We start from the raw sequence: 12,642 nt of genomic DNA, 5'->3' as shown, positions 1-12,642 counted from the left end.
AATTCTTGTGATCTTCAGCAGACCATCAGGCAGCATAAAACATTTAAAGTGTAATGGATTTTTTTAAAAAATAAAATAATGAAACACATTCATTTAATTCCCCTCAGGACATTTTTGCCAGCATACAAAGGAAGGAAAATAATCATTCATGGGGGAGGGAACAGTTACAGCTGAATTTATTTTTAAGTCTCAACATATTTAAGATTATCTAGAAAGTAAGCATTTGAAACAGATGATAATACGCAAAGCATAGGAAAACATCTGATTAAGAGAAAATAGTATATAGAAATTTCACTTAACAAAGTAGGATTAGGAAGTATACATTAGAAATCTGAAAGAATAACAGCAGTGAACCGTTTAGCAAAAGATCATCTGAGGTAATTTACCATAAAACAATGAAATTCCATAAAACAAGTCAAACAACAATAAAATAAAGCACTATATTTCTCAGAAATAGGAGGAAAAACAGCAGCCTTTTATTGCATAGCATAAATGAACCCTGAGAAAAACCTTGTCGTGAAATTCCTCTGCCGGATGTATGATTGTTCTTAAAACTGTGTTTCAAGAACCATGTATAACCCAATAAAGGAGAATATTTGTACAGTAGCTCAGGGTTGAAATGAGGGGATCCTCTGAGCTTGGTTGTTTTCTTGCAGATGTTTCATTACCTAAACTAGGTCACATAATCCGTGTTGATGATGTTACCACGTTTGGGTTAGGAAATGTACACAAGAAAATAATCAAGTTCAGAGAGCACCAAGGATCCCTCATTCCATAATGCTAATGGAACATACCGGTTTCTTATCCAAGTGTGTCATTTATTGATTACTGACTTTCTGAGGTCAGCATTGGGATTTTTTTTTGAAGGGGTAGTTAGGTAGTTTCCTGTCTGAAGGACCATCACAGAATAACCCTTTACTTCAGAAGTGGGCAACTTATGGGTCCTCTGCAGATCTTGAGTCCTGCTTTTGCAACTCTTGGAGCCATTTCTGCCCGTGAGCAAAAATAAAAGCAAAATTTCCTGCCATTTGGAGATCTGATACATAAGTAGAAGCCCTAAAATAAGAACATCAAAGAAACCCCTACTTCTCTAAAGAAAATCCAGACATACTCATATAAATACTGTACACTACCAATTCATTCTAACAAAAATGATAAGGACAGTCCTTGGTCTTCAGAAGGTTACTGATTTCTGATTTATTTGTAGGGCTGCCCAGTCCAAACCCAATTTAAACATAAAGTACCATAAGAATGGAGAACAAGAGTCTTCAGCTGTCCCGTTAACAGTTAAGTTTTGGACAATAGAGAGAACAGATAGAGTTATTTGGTGGAAGTGACATAATGTAGAAATGATTCAATGTGTGAATGAAATAAATACATTTAATGCAAATGCTGGCTCTTCGGCTTTGAAACGGAGATGAGCACCAGCCCCTAGAGTTGGAAACAACTAGCATGCATGTGCGGGGGAACCTTTACTTTTACCTTTACCTATATACTGTATGCTGTATAGATGCTGAATGATTAATTCCTTGAAATGTAACATTTGAAGGCTTCCCATCTAAGTGAGTAACTAAGTTCTCCTTTTTCCAAAACAGGTAGATCAAGCTGCACAATTGGGTTAATTTAATAATGTAGAGCAGAGGTCCCCAATCTTTTGGGCACCAGAGACAGGTTCTGTGGAGAGAGATTTTTCCATGGACTGGAGGGGGCGTGCCTGTATCCCACGGATAGGGCTGTGCTTGTTTGTGCAGACCGGTTGCTGGCATGCTGCGGCCTGGTACTTGTCCATGGACCGGGGGTTGGGGACCCCTGACGTAGAGTCTCCTTAAGCACTTTGCACTAACTAAAGGTTATTTATCTTTTCAGAAACACCACGGTTAAGGCAGTGGTGGGATTCAAATATGTGAACAACCAGTTCTCTGTGTGGATGCCACTTCTGGAAGCCCATTCTTGGCCTGGTCAACAAAAAATTAGCTACTGGTTCTGCCAAACTGGTGGCAACTGGCTGAATCCCACCACTGGGTTAAAGAAATGTGACCTTGATCTCTGGTGGAAGCCACAGTGATGCCATGTGTAAAATGCTTCCATCCATCCAAATGATGCAAATAATATGCACAACAGAGTTACATAATTTTGGTACTCGGACAATGATGCAATGATACAGGTGATGTTGTTTTCCCTTCCACCCATCTGTACCACCTAGGTACATGATGACATTAAACATATGATGCAGTAGTGCATACAAGTGGTTAACATTTAATGGTTAAGAGTTTAAACATCTCCCGAGTTTACAATCATGTCACAACAATCTTCCATGTATGTATGTATGTATGTATGTATGTATGTATGTATGTATGTATGTAATACTTAAATACAAAAATAAAATTTATAGACTACCTATCTTATCTCAAGGTAACCCTGGGCCACCTTCTGATAATAAATCTTCCCTTACTGTCAGAACTGCCATCCTTCACTCGCTGTACTTTGTGAGACATCATTCTGTCATAAGTCATGGGGGGAGGGAGCTGTGGGGAGATTGAGGAAAAGGAAAGTGATCTTCACACCCTGCTGAGACATCCCAAAACCATGGACTTGGGAATGGAATGAAACCGCCTACCCATCTACCAACCGTACTTGGGACAGTTACCAAAATATCTTTTTCAGATGTGACTGGACAATGGGGAGATAATGGGGTGGGGTGGGGGGGGGTGGAACAGAGAAGGAAAAGTCAACTAGGGAATCTTTGTGTGCAAACTCTTAGATCTGGCTTTGCTACCACTTGGCTGTTAGTAAAAATAACCTTTTCATTACGAATAGAGTCAAGAGCGTTTCTTTCCTAAGGGACCAAGCTGACACCAGCTGAAATACATCGCTAGCTGGTTTCCAAATAATATTTTCTCTTTTCGTCACAACTAAAGGAGAATATCCAAGAAGCTTCATCAGTCACAACTGATGAAGCTTCTTGGCTGAGAAGCCAAACATCTTATTCTTCCTCCTCAAGGAAAAAAAACCTGTCCAGTTGACCTTTGTAAAAGCACCTTTGAAAGAACGATGACCTGGATGGTTGAGAATCTCCATAGACATTTTCTCCTTTATTTTCTTCCTCCTTTCAGGTAAATAAAATCTAATTGTCAGCCGTTAGCTTGGAGCTAAGATAACTCATTTGTTGGGGTGTGACCAGAAGTGTGCTCTGGAATGTTGGGAGGTAAGAGCACACCCCATTCCCTTCCTTCTGGTCACTAGCCAGCTTGCACCACAGTTATTTGCCTCCTAGCTATTGCCCTCTCTGTTAGCAGTGTTTCCTGACTTACCCCTCACTTCCCTCTGTATTTACATCCATCTCCTTTCCCAGCTTCCAATAAAGAAGGCAAAACAGATATCATCTCCTTTATTTGGAGGAGGGGGGAAGGGACATACTACTGCTATTTTGCTTTTCTTGCTATCCTGCACTGGCATCCATCAGTATCCTGACCTTTAAAGGCAGCAACCCCAGCCCTCCCTCCTTCTCACTGCAACGCCAAGAAAATAATAGCAGAGTTTATTTGGGCTGGTGCTTGTTTACCAGTTTCTTTCATTTTGTTCATTTCACTCATACACATTCCTTTCCCTTAACGAAGTGCGCTATTCAGCAGCTTAGTCAGGTTGAGTTTTCTCACTTAGGGTCTAAGTAGTTGTGTGAATGTGGCAAGATCTGTCTCCTTCTGTCTACGGAGATTCACAGTCATCCAGGTCATGGTTGTCCCAATGGTGCTTTTTCAGGAGGCACCTGGACTTCCTGGTTTTTCCTTGAAGATGTCTTGCTTCTCATCCCTTCACTGTTGAAGATAGGTGCAGGCGGAAAGGACACAGGGCAGGAAACATCCTGCAGCCAAGAAGGCTCCACAGCCATTTGCACCACTCGGGTGACCCTAAGGACACAGGTAAGCCTCCAAGTGGCCTCAACTACTCTCTAAAAGAAGGCAAATGACCAGCTGTCTGCAAGGAATATAAATCCTTCCCTTCTCCACCATCCAGTCAGAGCTGAAGAAACTTCTTGGATGAGAAGCGAAACGTATTCAAAGAAAAACTAGGAAGTCCAGTTGCCTCCTGAAAAAGCACCTTTGGGACATCCGTTTCCTTCCTTGCCTTGGCTATTTCTGCCTTGGCATCATCCCCTGTGTGTGTGTGTGTGTGTGTGTGTGTGTGTGTGTGTGTGTTTTATTTCACAGTATTTAGTCTTGGGAGATGGCCAATAGGAGTGGCAGATAAACCAATCTAAAGAAGCCCAGGCAGAGGCCCAAAATCGCACCCTTCACGTATTCTCTGTTTGCTGATGAGGTGCCGAAAGGAACAGCAGCAAAGGGAAATGATTTGCCTATAAGAACAGTCACACTCAGAAACCAGAACACCGTCACTCAGCAGTGACACAGAACATACAGGTAGTCCTCAACTTAAAACCTTTCATTTAGTGGCCATTCTAAGTTACAAAGACACTGAAAAAGATGACGTACGACTGTTGGAGCATATCCCATGATCACATGATCGAAATTCAGATGCTTGACAACTGGCTCATATTTATGACAGTTGCAGAGTCCCAGGGCTGTGTGATCATCTTTTGAGACTTTCTGCCAAACAAAGTCAATGGGGAAGCCAGACACATTTAACAAGTGTCTCACTTAACAACAGAAATTTTTTGGGCTCAATTGTGGTCATTAGTCATGGACTCCCTGTACATATGCAACAGAGTTGGAAATAAAGTTTGACAATGAGAAGGGCAAATTTGATGCCAGCATTACTTTGCGCTGACTCAAGGAAAGGTGGATGGCACTTTAACTCAATGTATGTAATTTTATTTAAAGAACTTATATGGCTGCTGAGTTCAACTATTATGACTTTGGGTGATGCACAGTAAATCAAAAACAAAGCAAAATGAATAACTGCAAATATTTAATTTTGGACCAAAGATGACTGGGGAAGGAAGTTCCCATTGATTCTAAGCAGGAAAACTGCTACTTCTAGATGAGTATTCCCAAATTAGATTGTTCCTGATGTAATAAGATTTGGTTTCTATCACTTCCTGTCAATATGCAGAAAGCTGATGGAGGATGGAAAGTGCAGGGGAACTATCTACAGAGGCTCAGAGTACAAAATCTTTCCGTACACAACTGCTGTATTTCATGGAGCTGCTATTTCGGTGCTGAATGACATTGACAGACCGATATTATTGACAGCAATTGAACTACTATTACTACAGTACATTTGTTTGGGGAGCACCAAAGTGCTTCCAGGTTGAAAGGGTTGAACCCAGGAACGCCCATTTTGGGGTCTCCTTTCATGTCCCCATTAAGTTGCCCACTGAACTGATACTATCTACTTGCAGTTGCCCACTTTCTAATTGCTGGGTCTGCAGGAGCTGGAGCAAGCAACAGGAACTCACCCTGGTATATGGCAGCAACCGGGTCTCAAACACGCGCTGCTGATTGTCAGCTGAGCATCCTAACCTTGTGAGTCACCACACTCCTAGCAATTGAACTAATATATACAATCAGGGCTTTTTTTCTCATAGAACGCTCAGAACGGAGTTCCGGCACCTTTTTTGAATGGAACCTTGTAGGGTAGGCAAGGCGGGTTGTATGACATGTGTGTGTTCCAGCACCTTTTTCTTTTACAAAAAAAGCACTGTCTACAATTATAGCATGTCTTTCACTTGGATGGATGGTTCCTTTTGTATGGGGTTGTAATGGACACAAAATGACCCCTTCCCATTTTCACCGCTGATTATGTAGAGCTTGGGTTTTCCTACGGACCAAAATGTTAGGCCTGACAATAATCAGCTACAGTATATAAACTTACAGTTAGGAAGTGTCTTTGTGCAGTTAGAAAACCATGAAACAGGATGTAGATGTCAGTGGGCAGGTTGCCAGTTCACTGTGAAAACACAAAGATTGGGTGAAGAAACCTAAATCAACTTAAAAAATAAAACCCTTTTTAAGAGAACAATCAATCTCAATGAATGTAATTAACAGATTGAGCAACTTTTTACATTCTTCAACACAATAACCAATTCTCTTCTGTTTCAAAGGAGCCATACAAGTGACAAGGTACTTAATTCATAATCCAATCAACAAGGTTATAAATTAAGGAATTTTGCAAAAGATCTGACTGTGCAGGCATTTTCAGCCTAGTCTGAGGTGCAAAAAGGAATGAGAGGAAAGAAGCGATTGTAAGTATGATTCTCTTTCCCTATTTTGCATTACTGTAGATCACATCATGACCGGCTAAAAGCTGAAGGCATATACTGGTCCAGTATCTGATTTTTTAAAATATAAACAATGAGTAGAATAGAATAGAATAGAATAGAATAGAATAGAATAGAATAGAATAGAATAGAATAGAATAGTTTATAGTTTATAGTTTATAGTTTATTTGATTTATATACCGCCCTTCTCCTTGGTAGGACTCAGGGCGGTTCACAGGGCATATATAATAGAATAGAATAGAATAGACCACAAGAAAGAAAGAATAGAATAGAATAGAATAGAATAGAATAGAATAGAATAGAATAGAATAGAATAGAATAGAATAGAATAGAATAGAATAGAATAGAATAGACAATATGGAAGAGAGAATAGAATATAATAGAATAACAGAGTTGAAAGGGACCTTGGTTGTCTTCTAGTCCGACCCCCTGCTCAGGCAGGAAACCCTATACCATTTCAGACAAATGGTTGTTCAATCTCCATTCCATTCATTGCTTTTTGTCCTGAATGAGAGGAAAGAAGCGATTGTAAGTATGATTCTCTTTCCCTATTTTGCATTACTGTAGATCACATCATGACCGGCTAAAAGCTGAAGGCATATACTGGTCCAGTATCTGATTTTTTAAAATATAAACAATGAGTAGAATAGAATAGAATAGAATAGAATAGAATAGAATAGAATAGAATAGAATAGAATAGAATAGAATAGAATAGAATAGAATAGAATAGAATAGAATAGACAATATGGAAGAGAGAATAGAGTAGAGTAGAGTAGAGTAGAGTAGAGTAGAGTAGAGTAGAGTAGAGTAGAATAGAATAGAATAGAATGGAATGGAATGGAATGGAATGGAATGGAATGGAATGGAATGGAATGGAATGGAATGGAATAGAATAGAATAGAATAGAATAGAATAGAATAGAATAGAATAGAATAGAATAGAATAGAATGGAATGGAATGGAATGGAATGGAATGGAATGGAATGGAATGGAATAGAATAGAATAGAATAGAATAGAATAGAATAGAATAGAATAGAATAGAATAGAATAGAATAGAATAGGGTCTTGGAAGTCTTCTAGTCCAGCCCCCTGCTCAAGCAGGAGACCTTATACATTCCAGACAAGTGACTGTTCAGTCACTTCTTCAAAACCTCTCATAATGGACCTTGCACAATTTCTGAAAGCAAGCTGTTCCACTGGTTAATTGTCCTCACTGTTAGGAAGTTTCTCCTTAATTCCAGGTTGCTTCTCTCTTTGGTCAGTTTCCAACCATTATTTCTTGTCCTGCCCTCTGGTGCTTTGGAGAATAACATGACTCCCCCTCTTCTTTGTGGCAGCCCCTGAAATACTGGAACATTGCTATCATGTCACTCCTGTTTCTTCTTTTCTTTAGACTAGCCAAACCCAAGTCCTGCAGCCATTCTTCCTATGTTTTAGTCTCCAGACCTTCGATCATCTTAGTTGCTGTTCTCTGAACTTTTTCTAAAATTCCAACATCTTTTTTGTAGTATGGTGACCAAAATTTGTCGCAGTATTCCAGACGTGGTCTTACTAGGGTTTTATAAAGCAAAACTAATACTTCGCATGATCTTGATTCTATGCCTCTATTTATACAACCCAGGATTGTATTAGCTTTTTTGGCTGCTGCAGCACATTGCTGACTCATAGTTAAGTGATCGTTCACTAGGACTCCAAGGTCCCTCTCACAGTTACTGTTTTTAAACCAGGTCCTGCCTTATCTGTACTTATACCCAGATTGTTGGGGGCAATTAAGCTGACTTTGTAATAATGCCGCTTGGGGGTTGTGTGAAAGCCCTAATAAGCAGGCATATACATAGAATGAAGGCTACTGCTAAGCTTGTAAGCCGCCCTGAGTCTTCGGAGAAGGGTGGGATATAAATGGAATTAAAATTAAAAAAAAATACCTTTGATTTTTTCCTGCCTAAATGTAAAACTTTGTTTTTCTCCACATTCAAATTCATTTTGTTGGATAGGACCCATTGTTCAAGTTTGTCAAGATTTTTTTGGATCTTGAGCTTGTCTTCTGGGGTGTTGGCTATTCCTGCTAGTTTAGTGTCATCTACAAATTTGACTCAGTCAGAAAGAAATCCATCTTGATGAAAGGATCTTCCCAGACAGACGGTTTGCACCTGGACCAGACTAGATAAGGTTCCATGGCATTATATATTATATGGTTTATATTCAATGGTTAGATAGCCCATTGCTATGGATCTTTTTAACATTTATATTTTATTGCATTTTACTAATCTAGGTGCAATGTTAATATATTATGCTAGTCCATGTATGGTATGCCATATGCTGCATACGCTGCAATCAATAAATAATTGTTTTCACATACTAAATCACAGACAGGCATTTAGTAATATTAATATTCTAATTAATTTCAATTAGTTTAATCAAATGAAGGTGATTGATCTATTAAAAATTCTTAAATTGGTTATTACAGCTCCATTTTTATTTCAGATCCCTTTGTAAAGATTTCCTGCAAGTAGGAAATCCAGGACATTGAAGCATATGCAATATACTTATGATCCCTGAGAAGAATATGACTCAGCTCTTCAGTTAAGTGTGGTTATACATTATGCAGGAGAAGATATAGTAATTATAACAAAATAACAGAGTTGGAAAGGACCTAGGAGGTGTTCTAATCCAACACTGCTCAAGCAGGAAACCCTATACTATTTCAGACAAATGGGTGTCCAAACTCTTCTTAAAAGCTTCCAGTGCTGGAGCACCCATAAACTCTGGAGGCAAGTCGCCCCACTGATTAATTAATTGTTTTCACTGTCAGAAAATTTCTCCTTAGTTCTAGGTTGCTTCTCTCTTTGTTCAGTTTTCATGCATTGCTTCTTGTCCTGCCTTCAGGTGCTATGGAGAATAAGTTGACCTCCTCTTCTTTGTGGCAGCTCCTCAAATATTGGAACACTGCTTTCTTGTCACCCCTAGTCCTCCTAGACAGTTCCTGCAACCATTCTTTGTATATTTTAGCCTCCAGCTCCCTAATCAGATTTGTTGCTCTTTTCTGCACTCTTTCTAGAGTCTCAACACCTTTTTTAATATCAAAACTGGATCCAAATATTCCAAGTATGGTCTTACCAAGGCATTATAAAGTGGTATTAATACTTTGTGTGATCTTGATTCTATATCTCTGTTAATGCAGCCTAGGACATTTTTGGCAGCTGCAGCACACTGCTGGCTCTTATTTAGATGGTTGTCCATTTGGATTCCAAGATCCTTCTCACTGTTACTACTATTGAACCAGGTACCACCTATTCTATACCTAGGCATGATTAGAAACTGCAATAAGAAAGATATTTTACTTGTGGGATTTGTTGTGTGTAAGAGAAGGAAAAGAATCATTGGCCATGTTTGCAGGGCATGTTTGGCCCTCACAAAGATTTTGCTGGGCTAAACACTTTCCACCATATCTTGATAGCACACAATCATGGATGCCTGTATCAAACAGGGAATACTTTTCTTAGTATATTTCATCATGTTTGTCCCATCACGTTCGGCTTTATAAAGTTGCATCAGGTAGGATAAGAGGCACCAATTGTCCTTTAGTAATTGTCTAACGGACATGTAGGAAATAGTTTGTCTACACTATTGTTAATTTGAGCGTGATATCCTTGATCTAGTGAGCTGCAGTGGGAAGTGATATAGACAAAAATAAATGAAAAAAACCCCCATGAAAACCTCCTATCCTTTTATCAGAACAATTAAAGATGATTAAATTCTTGACTCAAAGCACTTGAAATCTTGCTTCTCACCTATGTGAGAAGAGATTAAGATTGTCTCTCTAGATACAGCAGTGGGAAGTGGTAGAGACAAAAATAAATGAAAAGAAACATGGAAACCTTTTATCCTTTTATTAGATACAATTAAAGGTGATTAGATTTTTGACTCAAAGCACTTGAAGTCTTGCTTCCTACCTTATGTCAGAGATTAAGACTGTCTCTCTAGATACAACAGGGTAGCTTTAATAGATTTATCCTGCCAGAAACACTTGATTATTGATGGTAGCAAAAACTGTAAACTATTTACAAGGAATGTCTTAGAACTTCAAGTTAGTGTGGATATTTGATGATGGGGTGGCTGATACAACTCCATTCTACACTCCACTGCTGGTTTGAATCTTGAAGATGGCAAATAGTTTGGAACTCTTAATATAGTTTCAAGAGGAGGAACAGTTTATTCTTTGTTTTCCTAAGCACAGTTTAATCATTGAGAAATATTACCCCATGCCCAATTTGTAGACCAGTTGAAGAATGTGCTTGGTTGAATTTCAGACCTCTTTTGCTTGAAATTATGAGTAGAGTACAGTAGAGTAGTACAGAACAGAATACTTTATTTGACCAAGTGTGATAGTCACAAGGAATCTGTCTCTTTGCAGAAGCTCTCAGTGTATATGCAAAGCAACAAGGTAATAATCATCATCATAATAATACCAATAATAGAAGGTACTAAAGAAGACAAGAAGGATAATAATAAGGCAGCTTCAAAACACTAAGGCAACATGCTTGTCCTCAGCGTGGCGAACAGGCAATGTAATTCTATTCAACAAGATGTTTTGCATCACTTCAAAGCCTCTCATAGCTTGTAGAAGAATCAGAAGAGTCAACTAGCACAAAGCGAAGCAACGCAATATCACTACATGAGACTTTATCATACTGAGCCATAGAAAGGTTGAGATTCTAAGGCAGACATGTCAAACTCTCAACATCATGTGACGTCGCACGACATATCAGAACCTTTTCCCCATTCCTGGCAATGGGGTGTGCGCGGTTTCCTTGTGATGCATACGGCCCGTGGGCTGGCAGTTTGACACCCCTGTTCTAAGGCAAAGAGGTGTTCTGGAGCTTTCAGGGCTGAGGAACTCTGGGAGCTGAAGTCCACAAGTCATAAAAGGGCCAAGTTTGAAGACCCCTGGTTTATGAAAATGGACTGGGGCTGATATACACATACTGTACAGTTTATTTATTCATTCTAACCATTGTCTATCCACTGCAGAATGAAGGCCTCTTCCTCATGTTTCCAACCTGTACGGTCCTGAGCTTTCTTTTGCCTATTGGTCCCACCATACTTGCCGATCTCGTAGATCCATCTTGTTTTAGGTCTTTTTTGTGGATGCTTTTTATCAAGTGGGAACCATTCTATGACTGCCTTGGTCCACCTGCTGGCTGCTCTTCTTGCTATGTGACCAGCCCATTTCCGTTTCCATTCTTTGGCTTTATTTTGTTTGTTCTCTAATCCATGTGCAGGTCTTTCTATCTTGTCTTGTGCTGCCAAGCGTGTATCTTTCCATGGCTCTTTATACAGTATATAGTACCTATACATATATGTGCCTCTCTCTCTCTCTGTGCTATTCTTCACAGCAGTTGTAAGCACAATTGCATTTTAACTTCTCTCTCCAAATTTACATAATGGCTCTCACCTTTCTATAATCTACTCTATCTACACAAGCTTATGTTCTGCAGGGGTGTCAAACTCACATTTCACTGAGGGCCGCATCAGCATTGCGGTTGCCCTCGGGGGGGTGGGGGGGTGGCCAGGGTGGGCGTGGCCTACTGGGTGGGCGTGGCTAAAGTGCGTATGGCCTACTGGGTGGGCACGGCCAGCTCTGCATTGTTCACATCAAGGGTGCCTATGGGGGCCTGGGCAGGAGTGGGACAGATCTGAGGGTCTCTGGCAGGAGGAGGGTCTCTGGGCCAGGGCCAAGGCAGTGGGGGCCGTTCCCTCACTGTTTCTAGGATGGCTTCGTGGGCCGCATGAAACCACTTCACGGGCCGGATCTGGCCCCCGGGCCTCGTGTTTGACACGTCTGAAGTAAGGTATCTATTCAAGAAAAGCAGATATTTCGTTCTGCTGCCTTCCAATGTTATCTTCTGAATTCTATCAGTGGCACTCTATTAATTGAATGAAATAAAAACAGAGGCCAACTTTCCAAAAAGCAGCGTTGGAGAAGGGCCTGAATTTTGGCTTTGCATACAAATTCAGTTCCTGACAAAAGAACTGGCCTGAAACCACGGTCTTCCTATGTGGTCAAAAGTGAACTAGCTGGACTACTTACTTACTTATTAATAAAAGCAGGTTCTGCTGTCCCTAAGGAAGAAATAGATTTAATGTCATAATTTGATGTTATGTTTTATTCATTTTCTTTATAATTGTATGGATGCTTCATTGTACAGACTTACAACTACAAATGACTCCAAAATTTCTCTTGCTAAGCAGGACAGTTGTTAAGTGAATTGTGAGCCATTTTACAACCTTTCTTGCCACAGTTGTTAAGTGAATCACTGCAGTTGTTAACTTAGTAACCTCGGTTGTGAAATTAATCCGGCTTCGCCATTGACTTTGCTTCTCAGAAGGTTGCAAAAGGGGAT

The 12,642-nt window shown here is 39.9% G+C and overlaps 2 protein-coding genes across 2 annotated transcripts in view; both read right to left on the bottom strand.

Moving 5' to 3' along the window:
* LOC310639556 (uncharacterized protein) overlaps positions 1-12,642 on the bottom strand; it is a gene marked incomplete at its 5' end in the record, with an annotated part of 500,180 nt that overhangs the window by 55,481 nt on the left and 432,057 nt on the right. The window lies entirely within an intron of this gene.
* SPRY2 (sprouty RTK signaling antagonist 2) overlaps positions 5,744-12,642 on the bottom strand; it is a 31,552-nt gene continuing 24,653 nt past the window's right edge. Inside the window, exon 2 of the transcript XR_014492486.1 lies at positions 5,744-5,907. The gene's annotated coding sequence lies outside the window, so the exon portion shown is untranslated. The remainder of the gene's footprint in view (positions 5,908-12,642) is intronic.

This window comes from Vipera ursinii (assembly GCF_947247035.1).
Source record: "Vipera ursinii genome assembly, chromosome: 4".
Taxonomy (NCBI): domain Eukaryota; kingdom Metazoa; phylum Chordata; class Lepidosauria; order Squamata; family Viperidae; genus Vipera; species Vipera ursinii.
This window is presented reverse-complemented; position numbering and strand designations above follow the sequence as displayed.